The following is an 18,477-nucleotide window of genomic DNA, read 5'->3' on the forward strand; positions in this document are numbered from 1 at the left end:
ATTAAAACTCACAGAAACCCTATAAGGTATGTAGAGTTACTATCACATTTCATAGAAGAGCCTGAGGTCCAGAGTGGTCGATTGACTTGCAAAAAGTCACAAACCCTTTAGTTGGTAGAGACAGGATTTGAATCCAGGTAGTTTCGCTCCTGAGTTTACACTCTTAACTGCTCTGTCTGCCATGATGACACACACACACGCACACACCAATGCACATACATACACATATTTACAAAACTCCAAGTATGTGTATCTATTAATGTATCTGTAGTCATGGTTGCTGCTAGGATCAAATTGGCTACATATATGCAAACATAAATATAAGTAAATAGAAGTGATAATTATAGCCAAGATTTAATCGAGTGTTCTTTGCCAGGCATTATACTAAGTGCTTTACTTAAATTATTTCATGCTAACTTTTCAGCAACCCTACAACTCGCTACTATTGTCATCTCAATTTATAGATGAAGAAATTCGAGGCTCAAGGGTGAAATAATTTTACGAGATTACACAGTATACAAAGTTAGAGACTGAATTCAAACCTCTTAAAAAAGCCGATTCTTTTAAAGTAGGATCAGCAACAAGTGATTCATTTAATTTTAACCTACTTACATTGTCTTATTTCATTCTCACAGCCAGGTTCTGAGGTAATTTGGCCTGATTTTACAGGAAGAGTGCCTCCTTTCACTCTCAAGAGGGTCCCTCTTTGGACAATCGAGGCTGTGGTCGTGGACAGTTGAGAAGACAGCCCCAGGGAATTTGTGCGACTTGCCCAAGGCCACCCCAGCTGTCAGAGCGGGGAGCTGGGGTTTGAACCCCTGATCTGTCTGCCCCAAGAGCCTGGGCTCTCAATTGTAAAACCCACCTGGCTCCTCTGAGATTAGCTGCCCCCTTGCTCCCCCTGAGAGCAGCTCCTTATGAAGAAACCAGGGCTGTGGGCAGAGGTGCTTCCCCAGCACCCAAGCCCTCAGGCCAGCTGGAGTTGCTGGAGACTCCACTGGGCCGGAGCCTTTGGCTTCTCCCTTCCTCCCTCCTCGAGAGTCCCTCTCCTTTCCCTCTGTCCTTTGGTTTTGGATCTGGTGCCAGTGGTGCTGAGAGAGAACAGAGAAGAATCAAACTGAGATGCCATCCCTGGTGGTCCTCTGATTCTTGGGGTAGAAATTCTCTGGGAAGAGACAGCTGCAGGGTCTCCATCAGCATTTTCAAATTATCCACAAATTATATGCACGGACATATCGGGCCCCACCACATATTTTGGGGACCTGGACATGGGTCCTGGGAAGTTGCTGGGGATGTGACTTTAGGGAGCTGGCATCACACCAATCCTAAATTTATTGTCTTCACACTTTCAGCCTTACAACATTCAGGCCCTGTTTTTCCCTCAGCGTTAATAAACTTCTTTATTTTCCCTGCAGTTTTATGAGGGAGAAGCTCCTGCAGAAAACTTGGAAACCAAAATATATTCTTTTGCAAAACAGCCACAAAAGCTGCCTCTATCAATTTTGTCTTTATTAGTCTTTCTTTATTTTTAGATCCAATTGCATGAAAGCAGGAGAGCTGCACACCACCCCCTTCTTTTATGATTATGACAGAGGTGCTAGGAGGATAGAGTTTTAAGAAAAAAGGGGAGTTGCTTTATTCAAGTAAGCATAGATCTGCGGTGATGAGGAAATCATGCAAACATGCCACATAGATTAGGAGATGAGCTGGAAAGTTTCTGTTTAGGGAGCAGGGATTTTCCGGTGTTCTTGGAGGAGCAGGAGGGACTCTGGAAGTGACAGCTCTTCCCCTGAGGGAAGTGGCGTCCTTGCTTTTCAGGAGCCTGTGCTAGGTTCCAGGTTTTGGTGCTGGAAATGGGCAGTTGAGACTGTTCTTTCCTACAGTGGAACTGTAATAAAGAAAACTAAATTTAATTCCTAATTTAAATACATCTGGGGTGGCTATTGGGATCTGCAGCTCCCTGTTTTGGAGATTTTCTCCTACCTGGTCATGGTGGGCATTACATATGCCAGGCAGGAGCTGGGATTTATTTTTCCCTTCTTCATTTGAGCTCGGAAAAGTCTAGTATCCTTTATCAGATGTGGCTTGGCTGGCTGTTTCCTTTTCTCCCCCAGCCATGATATTTTTAAAATTGACAGCCCTGCAGTGATCCAGGGTAGTGAATCGGAGACTGACATTTTAAACTTTCAGAACATGTTTTCCCACTCTTCTTTAGAGCGCTAATGTGAATAATAATGCCGTATTGAACAGCTATCTCTGTGATGCGTTATGAGCATGGCAAACATCTCATAAATCTTCATGGCACTGCTTGTGATAGCACAGCCAGCCACGGAGATTGCTGCAGCCGGGGTACCTTCCTCCAGATGCCGTCAGGGGTCTTTTGTTCTTTCTGTGAAAAGCTGCTCATGGGTATTAAATAAGATAGTACTTGGCACAGAGGAGATGCTTAATGTTAGTCTCCTCCACCACCACCCACCCCATCCCTTTCTTTTTCCCTCCCTCCCTCCCTGCCCTCCTTTCCTCCCTCTCTCCCTTTCTCCTTCTCTCCCTCTCTTTCTTTTTTTTCTTTTCTCTCTGTTTGTAGTATTGATGGTAGTAGTAGTGATAGTGGTGGTAGTGGTAGTAGTAATGGTAGTTGTGCTGGTAGTAGTAGCAGTAGTGATTGTGGTAGTAGTAGTAATGGTAGTGGTAATGGTAGTGGTATAGTAATGGTGTTGTACTACTACTAGTAGTAGTAGTGAAAGTGATAGTGGTGGTGGTGGTCGTGGTAGTAGTAATGATAGTTGTGGTGCTAGTAGTAGTAGTAGTGGTGGTAAAGTACTGTAGTACTGGCAATAAGAGTAATAAGCCCTTGGTTTAACTTCCATATGGAAGTCCATGGTGATTTCCGTATAGTACTATTATGTGCTACATAGCAGCATTATTCTTTCAGAAGTTTATCCAGAAAATACCCAATAACCTAATCCTAGGTCATCATTAGGAATAAAATGTTCCACAAAGGTGAGTTTGCAAATTAAAGGGTACTTTTTCCTGTAAGCAGCAAGATTTCCAAAAACAAAATAAAACCAAAAGTTTACAGTGGTTTTGTGGGAATTTATCTAAAGTATATTTTTATCCTTTCTCAAACAGAAAAGACTATTATTTAAACTTTTCATAATGTGAATCAGTGCACCTTTGTGCCATCCTGTAATTCTTGGAGGCCTCCTGTCTGGGAGGAACAGTTTGCCCCTCTAGTAAATGGCTCTAAACTGCCATGCTTTTGTAGTTCTCTGGCTGCTTTTTATTGTTCTTCTTTCTTTAGTTCTGTTGTCAGCTATCAAGGTGCTGTCAGGCTGTCCTCACTGCACCTAAATTGCTTGGTGAAGGTTTGAAGGTGGCTGCAGCCTTTTTGGTATATAGTAAATAGACGTTTAAATTTTAACTCACTCATCACTCACAAGCTTTTTTCATTGACTTCTGGAAAAGTGGGTTCTTGTCTTTACAGCCAGCACAAGTTATAAAACCAAGCTATATCCTTTTTGTTCTTTTAAGGAAATTTAGTTTGTGGCATATAAGTCGAAGAGTTACTGCAGTTGTTTTTGGGAGGATTTCCTGGTGTTCACCTTGGAAGTACGTGTGCCTGTGGGCATTTTCAAGCAAATCTTGGGGACTGAAACGTCTAAAGCAATCTAAATAAGTATTCCGGGTATGCATTGCCATGAAAGCAACATTTAGAAATTCCTGTCAATTATATCTTATGGTTTGCTGAACTTAGGAAGTTGGGACATCAGATTAATAGATGCTCTAGATTTGAAGTTTGTCCTTCAATCACTATGACTGGAGGATAAACTTTGGTCAACTTCCAGAGAGTCGTGGCTTGGTCTCTCATCATATTTTTGAAGGCAGAAAGATAGATGGGGATCTCGGGATAATATGGATTAGAAGTATTTCTGTTAAGTTATAAATACTCACAAGAAAAAAACCATCTCAGTTTTCTTTTTATTCACTTAGCAAATATTTATTGGCTTTGAAGCAGCTTGGCATTGAGTTCAGTAGTTGAAAATGTTCTGGACTTGGGGTAAGGGGGCTTGGTTTAAATGCCTGCTGTGCCCTTGGATGATTCCGTTTATGTTCCCATGACTCAGTTTCCCTCCACAAGTAGTTCCTGGGTGGCTGCTGCATGCTAGGTGCGAGGTGTGGTGGACACAGGTGTGAGCCAGCTGGACCTCGGCCCGTGTCCCTGTGGAGCTGACAGTGGCGCCGGGGGGTGCAACTCTGGTGGTCTCATGTTCTCTTTGAGTGTTTGATCGCATCTTCTCATGTCCTCATTCTTTGCTGAAGTACAGTTATGGTAATAAGAGCTGTATGTCGCTCTCTGTAAGTAGCAGGTCCTCAGAGGAACAAAACCGTGTAAAAGTCTGCGTAGATGCTGCTGCCTCCGGAAGCTCTCTGAATGGGAGTTCTCAGTTCCCTTTGTCAAGTGTTCACGGGCTGTTAGGGACACACTAGGACCACACCGAGACTCGCCTTGATGCTGTTAGAAGAACTGGAAGAGGACTGAAAAGGAGGAAGTAACTTTCTCACCATGTCCTTCTGAATGGAGATATGAAAATATTTTAAAACTAAGCTAAAGACCTGGTTTTCTCAGCCTGACAGTGCTGAGCACTGTGTGATGGGGAAGGCTTCACACAGGAGGTGAGAGTCGAGTGGGGTCTGGAAGGACAATTAGGAGTTGACATGGAAGATAACTTTCAGGAAAGGTGTTGCAAAAGGCCAGTAATAAAATTGCTTTAATTTGACTTGGAGATGTTTGTTATTTTTATATTTAGTGTCAAATGTAGAAGTCTGAAATTCTAGAAATTAGAAGCTGTTTCAAAAGTAGCTGGGCTTCCCCGTGAAGACTTGTGTTCAGGAAGGTCAGAGGAAAAATGTGCTGATTCGTCTCCACCTGCCCTCATTTCTTCTCTGATGAACGGTGTCTTGTATTAATGTCAGCAGTCTAAGCAGACTGATTCCCTGAAGCTTGCCCATCTAGCACTTTCCCAGAGGGTTTGGCTTAAATTAGGGATTTCCAAGATTTTCTCTAGTTCCTGTCTTTGGGTGGAAGATACTATCAGCCATTAGTTGAAAGGAAAGTATATCATTCACGTTACTTCAAGAGCGAGAAAGAAGCCCCTGCCCTCACGGAGCTTACACTCTAGAGGGGAAAAAAGTTACTAGTAACATAACCACACAAATCAGTGTAAGTTGAAGAGGTGAGTGCTGGGAAGGCGAGGCATGTGGTGCTAAGAGGGATTGTCCTGAGGACAGGAGAATTGAGCTAAGACCTGAGGGGAATGCTGGGGCATAAAGGAGGGGAGAATGTGGAAGGAGAAGGATCCTTAGGGACCCTCCAGAGGGAGTGGGGAGAGTTCAGCCCCCAACCTTTCCCCCGTGGTGCCTCTTTTATAAGGTCAGAATATTTTATACGATTTCATGTCTCTGGGAAAGAACACACACCTTTCTGGGTAACTTCTTGCAGCTCTGGAGAGCCTGAATTGGAATTCCAAGGACTATGGCTATGAGTAAATGGGACTCATTCCGTAAAACAGAAATACCTTTGGCTCTGGAGCAGTAGTATTGGATCTTATGATAACTGCCAGTGGGACAATTTGGAGAGAACTCTATTGGGGTTGCCTTATTTAGTCCATCTAACACACTTGAATAAGAACTTTGATGTTCCTTTACATTATAAAATGAATGCAATGGTAAAAAAGTAGAGAGTTTCCCTTCCAAGCAAGGCCTTGTTAGGACTTGGAAAGCCGCCTTCCCCATCTTCCCCGGCAACTAGATCGGTGCCCAGCTTACGCCCAGATAGGACAGGAGGCCGCCAAAGATGATGGGCTTCTTGAGGAATTCCTCATTTCTTAACAATCCTGATTTTTATAATTTAAAAGCATATTTTTGATGCTTACAGAATTAAAAAAAAAAAAAAAAGCCATCACACTTGGCCTCCAGGCAAGGCTTCCAATACAGAACAGTTTAAATCTTGCCTACCATCTCTTTCTTTTCTTTCTTTTATCACCTGGTTGTGGTGACTTAATACAGTGTCTGTAAATATCTCCTCCCTGTTTGCATGGAAGTGGTGCACCGATTGGATCAAATGGTATTTCCTTTCTCCCCTGACAGCCTGGATTTAAAAAAAAAATTCAAGCGGCTTTAACAAGAATCGAGGCCAAATTATTAAATCACCAGCTGACCCTTTCTGTTCATCAGCCGTTAGTGAACATAGAAAATTGGGATCTTATCTGGCAAACAAACTCGTTTTATTTGACAAACAGCTTAAAAGTACTTGTAAATAAGAACCAATTGGGATCTGTGTGTTTTTTCTCCCCCAGCTGGGGCTGTGATCAGTCTGCATGGGTTTTAGAGTTGTTAACCTTTTTCTTCTAAACTTCTTAGAGGTTTGTGGAAATAAGACAATTGGTTTCTTCCTGGCTCTGTCACTTCCATTGTATAAGTTGTCAGCCTTGTGTACCTGGTTCACAGTGGCCTCTCTAGAATTGTTAACTGACTCAAGACATTAGAAAGAGAACTCAACCAGAACCAGGCAGACCTGTGCTGGAAATTAGGTTTGAGTGACTTTACAGAGCTGCTCAACATCTTTGCACCTCATTTTCTAATCCATAAAAAGGTATATACTTAAGTAAAATGATGTATATGTGTATTGTTTATATTATATTTAAGATATATGTGTGTATATATGTATAAATATAAAATAAAATTTCCTTTTGTGCTTGTTAGCACCATGGAACTATCTCTTGAAAGCAGGACAGGTTGCTTTGAGTGTAGAATGTCACTTACATTGTAACTTTTCAGCATATTATTTAATCTATCATTGGAGTATTTAAACTAAACCTTGAAGTCATTTAAAAAGCAAATTAGAGCATTGGAATTCTTTACCTTCAGTTTCTGCTGCCTCAAATTTAGATGAGAATTTACAATTCTTTACTCAACTGCTAGGAATTCTTGCTCTATCAGTAGGTGATGTGGTGGAAAAAAAGACATTCTGGAATCAAGTGGCTGGGTTTACAGTCTTGCGCCATCACTTAACTGGCTCTGTGACTTTGAACAAATTGCTTAGCTTCCTCACCTATAAAATGGGATAGTCCTAAGCACTATGACAATGTATGTAAAGCATTTGAAATAGATGATTTAGCACCAAGCTACTACACAGTCTATTGTAGAAAATACTATTACTACTATTATTACTATTTTATTCATCAAATAATAAAACAGTTGTAATTGTTAAAACAGAAAAAGTGTTCTATTACGTAAGAGTATTGTGGGGGTTCATAGGAGTCGGGGACAGCCTCACCAAAGATGTGGTACCTGAAGGATGGATTGGAGACTGTCATGAATCCATCGTGCAGAAAAGGATCAAAAAGGAAGCGAGTGGTTGTCTTAGTGATTCCACATTGATTGTTACCGGCTTCTGAGTTCTTCTTGACTCCACAGGTCCTCTTTATCATCTGTTGGTGAAGGGAGACCAATAGTCGCCACCCCCTTCTTGCCCACTACTTCCAGCAGAGCCTGGTGATCAATAACTCCAGGGGATTTAGGGCCTCTTCTCCAGCACAGGTTGTCAGAATCACACAGGGGCACTCACTGGGCTGTTGTCTTGTTCTGCAACCAGATCTAAATCCATAGTAGGTTGTAAGCATGGTTTCTGATACACAGTAGGCTGTGGTAGATATTTGTTGGATTAAACTAAGAAACAAATAAACCTTCTGCCTGGAGTACCTCTAGTAGAGACTATTTCTTCCTTTCAAGGAAACCAGCCATGCAGTTTTTCGTATCTAAGCCTTTTTTCCATTTCCCCACCTCCTAGCTCCAGTCTGCCTTCTAGGAAATCTCAAAAAGCTCTTCCAACATTGTTCATTTCCTTAAAAAAAAACGTGGTTCTTGACCTAAAGGGACTTATTCTCTGATGAAAGAAGTCGAGACCCAACTAACTGAAATATATTTTGCTACGTGCTTTAACAGGTGACCCAAAACATATGCTTTTGATGCCTTATATGATATTAAGGGGACCTCTTCCTTTTAGGAGACTTTGTTTTTTCATCTGTAAATTGGGGATAAAAGCATTTATGGTACAGGATTACTGTGCAGATTAAACCAGGCAAAACACTCTACAAACTACAGCACTCTATCCCTGAGAGTTGTATGTTGTGTTACTAGTTTATGTCCGGAAATTGCTCAGGATAAATAAAGATGACTAGCAGATCCTCCCACCCACTGCCATTTTTTTTTTTTTAAACTTGATTCTTTATTTCGTTAGGAGCTACTCTGTGTTATTAAGCCCAGACCCTTTGTTCTTCTTATGTAACCAGTTATACTTTTGTTTGAGATATAACTCACATACCATGAATTTCACTGTAACATTCAGTAGTCTTTAGTATATTCACAAGGTTGTGTGATCATCACCACTTATTCCAGAACATTTTTGTTACCCCCAAAAGAAGCCTGATATTCATTAGCAGTCACTCTCCATTCTCCACTCCATCCATCCCCTCCTAACAGCTTATCTACTTTCAGCCTCTATGGATTTGGACTGACAGATTCTTGAAAGATCTCTCCCTCCCATCTTAAATGCTTCCAAAGCATGAATCTTTCCATATTTAGATCTTTAGTCATTTTTTTTAATGTAAGTTGATTTGGTGATGATAATGTTGAAAAGGAAGAAGGAGGAGGAGGAGGAAGAAGAGGAAGAGAAGGAGGAATGGAGAGAAAACAGAAGCAGTAGAACAAGAAGACGAGAAATCAGATTCTAGACTTAATTCTGTTCTTCATGCCCTGGATAACTGTGGACATGTCACTCTCTTGTTTGAGCCTCAGTTTCCCCATGTGGAAAATTTGTGTTAGGTTACTGAACTGCCCTCTCCCCAAGCACTCTTTTAGGCAAAACCCAACTGATCTTCAGTTGGTGCATATACGTGTTGATTTGCTTTAAACGTGCTTGTTCTTTGAGTCTCTTGCTGCTTTCTCTTATCAGCAAAGCCAACATTAGTTTTTGTTTTGTTTTGATTTTTTTTTTAGTTTCAGTGTTCTATATAAATATAAAAATATTTATAAATAAATATAAGTATAATTATAAATAAATATTTATAAATAAATGTGTGTGTATATGAAAGAGTGGGTTTTTTCAGTTAATTACATTTTGGGGCAGCTATCCTATGGGGACTAGTGAGATAACTGATAAATTATGTAAATTAGTTAGCACAGGGTTTGGCACATTGTAATTGCTAGGTACATATTCTTTGCTAGGTGAACGATAGGTCACCTTGGGTAGATCCGTTGACGTTTGCACAAATGAAATCTGTTAAATTAGTTGTCCCAAATGATCCCAGCTGGAAGCTTCCTTGATCTTGGGGTGGGGCCTCTGATCTGCAGTCTTTCCCTCCTTGCCTTGCACAAGTTCCTGGAACATGGCAGTATGAAATTATAAATTTGGCAAAACAGATGCTGTGAGAGGAGCAATTTGCCTTCTCCTGCTCTCCTCAAGTGGCATGGGAAATGAAAAACATCCACACGAAGACAAGTTTATTGGATACCAAAGCCACCAGGCTATTGCTTCTTAAAGCCAGGCAGCAAGCTTATGAAATGGGTGATAGAAATGGAAAGCATGGGGACAGCTTAGTGTGTTATCACAGTTATTGGGTGCTCCTGACAGCCCCACAACTAATGAACTAGCACTTATTAACTAGACCATTTGCTTTATGTGCTGCATCTGTCTAATGTGTTGTGTGAGTGAGATTTATTTGAACAATTTGATTTCTTTCAGAAGTCCAGATGCCTGAGACTTAATCTATAACCTTGAAGGTGGTAGAAATATTAGCTGAAAGTTCTTACCTGGAGCTACTGTGTTTCAGAGATGGAAAGGATGTTAGAGACCAGTGATCAAGCCCACCCTTATTTAAAAATTTTGGACACTGAGGCCCAGAGAGGGTGAGTGTGTAGCCCAGGTCACAGAGTAAGTACTTGGCCAAGCAGGACCCCCACCTGCAGGGTTCCTGAAGCCTGGGTCCGTGCTCTTTATTTCACACCACTTAGAAGGATGAGACTGGTGGTGGCCTTATGCCATCCTTTGCATCCTCCAGCTGCCTTGAGTCAGTCCTGCTGCTCTTTACCTGCCCGGCTAATGGAGAAGGTTGTCTCTGAGGACTGGGCAGTACAACGAGAACCCCATGGAACTCAAAGTGCCCCTTCCTACCTTTCTGCTATGGGTGATTTTCTTTTTTGACTTTGACTTAGGTTATCCACTAAGCAATGAAGTACAATCAATTATGAGTGAGGAAAAGGTAAAGAGTAGGCTGGTTTACCTACCCCCTCCCAAATTCTTGGGTTTTTTTTTAATTGTCTGCATTAAGTACTTGATTAATTAATTAGTATTTATCGTGTAGCTTTTCTGTGCTGATGCCACGCCAGGCACATCCCCACCATGTTGTTTCTACCCTATGCTGTCTGCATAGTGTGTGGCACTTTAAACCTGCTTTGTGCATGGCTTTCTCATCTGTACAGTATATTAATAATACACAAATAATAGGGGTCTTGGGAGGATTAAATGAGATGCAGATGTTTTCAAATGCTCAATGTGAGCCCCGTACCTAGTAGCTGCTGAATAGCTACTATTGCTTGAGCTTACCATGTGCCAGTTCTTACGAATTTAAAATCGTGAATAATAATGATGATAAATCCTTGTGTGCACAGAGCAAAGGGATTTAGGTGCTCTTAAGAAAAACCATTATTATTCAATTTCAAGGATACAGATGAGGCCCAAATTAGTGGAAGATTGAAACAAGTTAAAGGATGCAACTGTTAGGAGCCACCTTACAATACGTTTCAACTTTCTTGAAATCAGGTGGCCCTGTAGCACATATGCTTTACCCTTGGAGTGACTTTCTGTGTGATCTAAGGCAAATAATTTTTCTGTTTGTCTTAAAGGGGAATTTCCATTTCCTTCGGATACCATCTGCTGTGGCCTTGGTGACATTATGACGACTTCTCCTTACACTGTAGCTTGTGACCAGAACCGGGTCACAGGCCATCCGAATCCTTGGCAAAGGAGAATGGTATTGCTGTAACACATGGGGAGCTGTCACGATTTAGCCCCTGCAGTTAGAGGCCTCATCCCTGGACACAGTGCTGCCCCATGTATGGACTGAACCAGCATGGCATTTATAAGAAAGAAGGGTCTGGCTATTGGGTTGGCCCCGGGAGGGTCTGCCATCAAGAACACTGGTCTAGCACTTTCTTTTCCATGTTATCCTTTCTCATGCTGCTGTCATGCTCATTTATTTTCTTAAACAAAGATGCCATAATTCCTACTCATGAATTTTCAGTAGCTTCTGAGAGGCTGTAGAACAAAGTTCAAGTGCTCTTTCACTTAACATTCAAGGCTTGTCACAATCCCATTCCCCTCCACCTATCAGCCTCATTGTCTGACTGTTCTCTGTACCCTTTCTGGAAGAAGTGGTTGTCTTGCCATCCCCTGGTCCCCAGACATTCCTTTCCTCATGGTTTCCTCTGCCAAGGTTGACTTTTTTTTTTTTTTAAACTCCTCAGTCCTTTGAAATCAGGCCACCTTCTTTGGCTCAGCTCAGATATCTTCTCCTGAGAGCTATATCTCCCTGATCTTGACTTGAATTCATGTTCATAGTGTTTCTGTCTGTCTGTCCCCTAGGCTCTCTTAAGGACTGTTAAGACAGGGACCCTGCCACATCTGTCTCTCTATCCTTGCACCAAGCCCCAGTCTAGAACAGTGTCCAGTAAACAGTTGCTCCATGGAATGGGATGAATGACAAGAGGTAGAGAAAAAGTAAAGAGATTCCTGCTGCCTTGTCATCATTTGCTACAGGAGCTATTTACATACAATCTCCATAAGCCTTAGAACACCAGGGAAAAATAGACTTGGCAAGTTAGAAACGTAATCTTTCAAGGCTTGGGAATACTGAAGTGCGAGTTGTAGTATTGGTCCTTGTTAAATGCTTGTGAGTGTTTGCTTAAGCGGAATGAAAATATGAGGCATGCCTGCTTAAATTGTCCCTTTCCAAAATGAAAATCAAAGAATGAAGACCAAATCACTCTAGTGGTTGGCTTCCCAGGTAGCCTCCTGGATATGATTAGGGGCTGCTTAAACATTCAGGAGAGAAACATAAAAATCAGCCTCCTTGGAGCAGTAGTCTGACCCCAGGAAAAGTGTTTATCTTCGGGAAAGATCAATTTGCGTTAGAGATCTGTTTGGCAAGGCATTGTTGAAAAAGGTTAATATTGTAAGTGGAAATTTTTGATTGCTTCTCAGTTTTTCCCCCTTTTTGCTCCTCCACCTGTGTCACCCCAGAGAGAGCTCTGTGCTAGAAGTACTATTCACCACCACCTGTTGACAGCTTTGTTAAAGTTGTCAGAACCCAGGTTGTATGGTGTAATACAAAAGGTGGAAATTAAGAAAACTAGCTGGGATATGAGATCAGTGCACACAGTCCTGCCTCAAGCCAAGGAAGGTGATTTTGGAGAAAAAGGTGACCACAGTGAATTTGCAATTCTTTCTGGGCATATGCCCAGTTGAAACATGCTCTGAGCCCTTTAATTAGATGAGGGTCTCCTGCAGAAGTGATGCCTTAGAGTAGGGTTTCTCCACCTCAGCACTGTTGTTTGAAGCCAGATCATTCTTTGTTGGGGAAACTGTCCTGTGCCTTATCGGATGTTTATCAGCACCCCTGACCTCTATCCACTAGATGCAAGAAGCGTTATCACCCTTACCCCTCCCAGTTGTGACCATCAAAAAGTGTTCAGACATTGCCACATGCCCTCTGGGGGCAAAATCGCCCCCTGTTGAGAACCTCTGTCTTAGAGACTCACCTTGTGGATAATTCAGAGTTAGTACGGAGAGAGCCCAGCAGATGGAGGAGGGGCAGACGGGAAGAAGGCAGGGGAGTGTGAAGCAACTTGGCGTCCTGCATTCAGCTGGTGCTCCTGGATTGGGTGTGGGTGCTAGGACCTGAGGCTGGAAAGTGAGGGAGGTCGGGGTCAGATTGCTGGTGCTCCTGGATTGGGTGTGGGTGCTAGGACCTGAGGCTGGAAAGTGAGGGAGGTCGGGGTCAGATTGGGGAGGTCTTTAAGGCCAGGCTGAGGAAAGCCCATTGGATTTGAAATCAGAAGTCTTAGGGCTAATCCCAGTGCTCCCTCCTGCCAACTTTGTGGCTGGAGTCCCTTGACCGTTTTGAGCCCCCTTGGGGTCCTTATCTGTAAAGTGGAGTCTCATAGGGCACTTGTAAAGACACTTTCACCATGTGAGAGTGTCAGTATGGTACCTGAGTATCATCAGTGTCCAGTAAATGGTTTCTTCTTTCCTCAGCAGTCTCGCATCCAGTTAAATATAGTTCCCTGTAGTTCTTGCTGCTAACTTAGGCTGCTATTTATCCAGCTTGTATGACTGCAAAGCCTCCTGAGCTATCTGCCTCAACTGCATTCTCAAGCCTGAAGCCAAACTTACTTCCCTCAACTGTATGATGTGAACACTTAAAAACCATTTAAGCCTGTTGTCTACTACGGTGGCTGCTAAACTCGTGTGGCTAGTGAGCATTGAAATGGGGCTAGTTTGAACTGAGATGTGCCATAAATGTATGATATACCCTGGATTTTGAAGGCTTAGCATGAGAAAAGAATACAAAATGTCTCATTGTTAATGTTTTATATTTGTTATATGTTAAAATGATATTTTGGACACATAAGGTTGAATACAATATTTTATGAAAATTGATTTCTCCTATTTCTTCTTACCTTTTTTATGTGGCTAACTGGAAAACTTAAGACTCTGCGGCTCACATTGTATGTCTCCTGGACAGTACTGATATAAAACTAAGTTTTGCCAGACCTGTAGTGTGAATAAATATTCCTGATATTTCATTATTTCCAAGTGATCTGAGATCCTAATACCAAAGCACTCATGGAAAACAAGATGAGTGTTGTAAGATGAGTGTTGTTGTCTTATCAAAGGAATCATTGGCAAATCATGAGCAAATTATTTCTTGGTACCAAATTTTGAGATATAATTTGTTTCATGGGACAGTCCCTTTGTAACTTATAGTAACATATTGAATAATGTATTCCATGGAGATTTTTTTCCCTGGTAAATGGAAGAATGTTCTTTTCTTTTTAGTAGACCTTTTACCAGTGTACACTGCCTTGAGCCAGGACCAGGACATGCCCATATTTGTTAATTCCCTCTCCTCCTTCCTCCCCATGGTAGAGGTCACAGCAAGGAGGCTGTGGGTCCACACTGTCCTTAGAATCCTGTCAAGTAGCGAAATGTCCATCACTTCATCTTAAGGTTATTAATACTGCTATGTCGTCTCACATGCCTCTTGCGTCATTGTATTTTGGATTTACGTTTGTCTCCCCTGATCCTTGCAACAACCCTTACTGGTTGATACTGTTATTAGGCTTTCATGGAAGGAAGATGGGTGGCCCAAATATTGGATGACTTGCCTAGACCCCACAGCCAGTGTGTGCAGAGTTGGGATTTGAGCCCGGGTCTCCTGATTCCTGGTCTTTTTTAAACGCCGTGAGGTCCATGTGAAATGTAGACCATGCCTTGGAGTTTGCTTTTAATATAACAGAGAATCAAGACTGGCAAGATTCTCAGTATACAAGTAACGTATCCTAACTGCAGAGTTGTATGAAAGCGGGTGGTTGTAGCCACTGCCCTTGATCTGGTACATCACAGTGTTTTGGGGGGTCAAAAAGGTTGTGTTTCCCTGCAGCAAGAGAATTTGACTTCTCAGTGGGAACACGTCGAACTAGGTTGGCAGGAAAGGACCTTAGTGTCCTCACAATGCAGTGAATCCTTAAGTCTTCAGTGCTTGTTCCAAATCATATTGCATGTGGCTTTTACTTTTCTGGCTCACATGATCAATTTTTAAACAGTGCCGCTGAGGCCAAGTGCCATTCTCCAAAATGAAGTAAGAAGTCGGGATTGCCAGTTTGTTGGGCCACAGGGTCAGCTATCGGAGGAGAGGCTTTGGATCCTAATGTGCAGAGGCGTGTGGGAAAGAGGAGCCACTGCAGGGTGGGACAGGAGCTCAGACAGGCTCTCCAGAGCCAGAGGGAGGGGCCAGAGTCTTCTCCTGTGTGTTCCTGGAGCAGGGAGAGGAGAGAGGGCTACCAAAATGGACTTTGGTAGTGCACCATTGCCTTGGGGACCTACTGGAAGCACCGTGCAGGTTTTATGTCTCATATTACAGATATGCACAGCCAGCTAGTTGGCAGGCTTTTGTGTAAAAAGTCCTTTTTGAAGCAACACTGGAATGACTACAAGGCACCTGATGGCTGAGGCGCTCCTGGTGTACACAACTCATTCATTCATTCATTCATTCAACACCTACTCATTGAATGCTTCCTGTGTGCCTTGGTATACATTGAATATAAAGTAGTCATGGTTTTTGCCCAAATGGAGATTAAAATCTAGTGGGCATAGCTGCCATTAAAGAAATAAACAGTCAAATAATTGTACAATTTCAAATTTTGCTGAACGCTATGGAGAAATAAACTAGAACATGGTGATAGACAAATGGGCAGGAGAGGGGGAAGTTACTTAGGCAGAGAGCTATCTGACAAGACCTCTCTGAATTGATGGGATTCAAGATCTAGACCCATAGCAAAATCATGGGACTGTAAGCATTTCAGGCAGAGGGAAGGCACTTGCAAAGTCCCTGAGGCGTATTCCTAGAAGTGAAAGGGCCAGTATGACTGGAGTATTACTGAACTAAAGGCAAAGTGGTGTGAGATGAGTGAGTACCAGGAGATAGTTAGAGACCAAGTCTTGTAGCTTCTTATAGGTATGAAAGAGAGTTTGGAATTTATTTCAGAGCTGAGGGAAGAGAATAAATGATATTTAGCAGGGTTTGAGTTAGGAGATTTTTGCAGTAGCCTCAGTCATGAGATGATGGTGACTTGGAGTCATATAGTGGCAGTAGAAATGAAGAGAAGTGTATATATTGGACAGTCGTTTAAGAGGTTTAAAATGAGAGGATTTGAGGATGCATGGATTTAACAGGATGAGAGGGATGAGTAAGGAATGAAGAATGGTTTTCAAGAATCTCATTTGAGCAATGGAGTAGTTGATATTGCCCATAGTGGAGATGGGAAAGATGCAGAGAGGAAAAGGTTTGCAAGGAGAAATTGGGAGTTGAGGTCTGAGCTGCATGTGGAATGAACCAGTGGGTCTAAGAAGAAGACCATTGTATATATGGATCTGATGCTCAGAGGAGAGGCCAGAGCTAGAGATATAAATGTGGGAGTCATCAGCCTGGAGATTGTTCTTCAAGTCACTGGAATGGTGAACCTCACCTTGGGAAAGGAAAAAAGAAGTGTGGGTCCCATACTGAACCCTGGAGCACTTTATCTTTTAGGAAAGAGGTTTCAGAAGAAAAGGAAGGTCTGAAATAAATATCTCTAAGGGTGGGAGAGGAGTTTACCACAGAAAAGTAGCAGACTTTCCGAGCAGTTGACAGTCCATTTGAAATTAGAAGTTATTAAAGAAGACAAATCTACCTGCCCAATTTTTTTTTTTTTTTTTTTTTTTTTTTTTTTTAACTTCACAAGTAGAGAGAAGGGAGAATGGTTGTGTTCATCTCAAGTATTGGACTTTTTCAAGACAGTACAATTGGCAAGGAGAAGGGCCAAAGGAGGTGGGTATTTGCAAAGGGGGATTATAATAATGAAGTATGGACTCTAAGCTGAACAAGAGAGAATATAAAGAAAATCTCGACCTAGATAGATGGAGGTAAAGAAGGCCAATGAATTGGGAGTCATGATGACAGTGAAGAATTTGTATAATGGAGACCATGGAGGGCTAAGAGAGTGAGTGGAGAAGTGGATGTTGACATTTGAGATTTTGGAGGTTGTGCTGCTTTTGCTGATAATAAGTTCTAAAACGTGAACTTGATCCACGTGAAGTGGAAAATATTTTGAATGGGTCCTCTTTTTTCTAGGGATTGGGATGGAGAGTAGGAGGAATATGAGGTTGGAACTAAAGCCTTCAAAGAATGACAGGAGTGACTCGGAGTCACCAAAGAACAGTGACAAGGACAGGGAGAGGGCTGGTGAGCCACAAAGAGACAGGGGAAGGAAAAGCGGGAGGGGTGGTAAGTAAGATCCGGTAGAGACAACTGAGAAGACAGAGCTCTGTTTCCTAGCCCTTTGGTACATGGCTTTGTGAAAGGGGGAGACCTTTCCTGTGGGTGAAGCAGTGATCTTAGGAGACAACTATACCTTCACCTAAGTGCAGGAGATAGAGTGAAGTGAGAGGCAATTGAGGATAAAGAGGAGTTTGATGATCATTTGGTGGAAGCTCTACAGGGCTCCATGGCTGGACTTGGGAGGAACAGGTGGCTTGAGTTTGTGTGAGAGGAGTAGCTTTTATGATAATGAATATCCAGGGAGGCTATGGTCTGTGACTGAGCTATTCAGTAAATATTTACTGATCACCTCCTCTATGCCAGATACTGGGTTGGTAGTGAAAAAAAATAGCAGTGGACAAAATAGTCAAGGTGTCTGCCTCCCGTGGCATTTATGCTATGATGGGTTGATAGACAACAAAAGAGATTGGCCATCAACTCATCTCTGTGTTCTGTAGCAAAGAACTGATCTTCTGGTTTTAGAGGAAAGAACTCTTGAGGTCCAACAGGTCCACCAGCTAAAGCAGTGACTTTCTTGGCTTCATTTTTCCCTTGAGTAAGATGGGTGTAGTGGTGTCTCAATGTTGGTGCTATTCAATGACTGTTCAAATGTGGGAGAAGTGTTTTTGACGGGGTGAGGCGGAGGTAGGCCATCAGGGCCCCCTCTAGTCAATAAGGTGATTTTGTGGAATTAGAAAAAGATACATTTCCCTCTGGAAACTCTGCCTTCATTTGTCAGAAAACTGTCATCATGTGCCACTTATGAGGTCTAGGATGTGCATGGCACGCCCTGGTGCACTGGCCAATTCCTAGCCCTGGCAGGTAGGGGAGGCTTTGTTTATTAACCAGTTTTTGTACTCAGGCTTCAGTACCAGCTTCTCAGACTTTACTATGCATATGAATCATTCAGGATCTCATTGAAATTAAGATTCTGATTCAGGAGGTCTGGGCACAAGGCCTGAGATTCTGCATTTCTAGTAAAATCCCAGCTGATAGTTATGTCCAGGGACCACACTTTGGATAGAGATGTAGAATAAACCTTCCTGTATCATTGATGCTGGTCCCAGGGAGAAGCTTAAAAATAACACTAGAAAACCTGGATCCCTTTGCCTTTAGGAGGTTTTAGTCTATAGGAGAAAGATTAGCCAATGTGCATGAAATGATCAGAAGACAATTAAGTGATAAGGAGTGTGCTACTGGCTCCTACTGGAGTTTAGAAACAAAAAGGAAGCAGAGCCTACAGAAGTGAGCATTCCAGAGGTTCCAAAGAAGCAATAAGGAC

General features: G+C 42.3%; 1 protein-coding gene across 3 annotated transcripts in view; it reads left to right on the plus strand.

Annotated features, from left to right (window-relative positions):
* LARGE1 (LARGE xylosyl- and glucuronyltransferase 1) overlaps positions 1-18,477 on the plus strand; it is a 605,088-nt gene that overhangs the window by 131,038 nt on the left and 455,573 nt on the right. The gene's annotated exons all lie outside the window — the stretch shown is intronic.

This window comes from Choloepus didactylus, chromosome 8 (genome assembly GCF_015220235.1).
Source record: "Choloepus didactylus isolate mChoDid1 chromosome 8, mChoDid1.pri, whole genome shotgun sequence".
Taxonomy (NCBI): domain Eukaryota; kingdom Metazoa; phylum Chordata; class Mammalia; order Pilosa; family Megalonychidae; genus Choloepus; species Choloepus didactylus.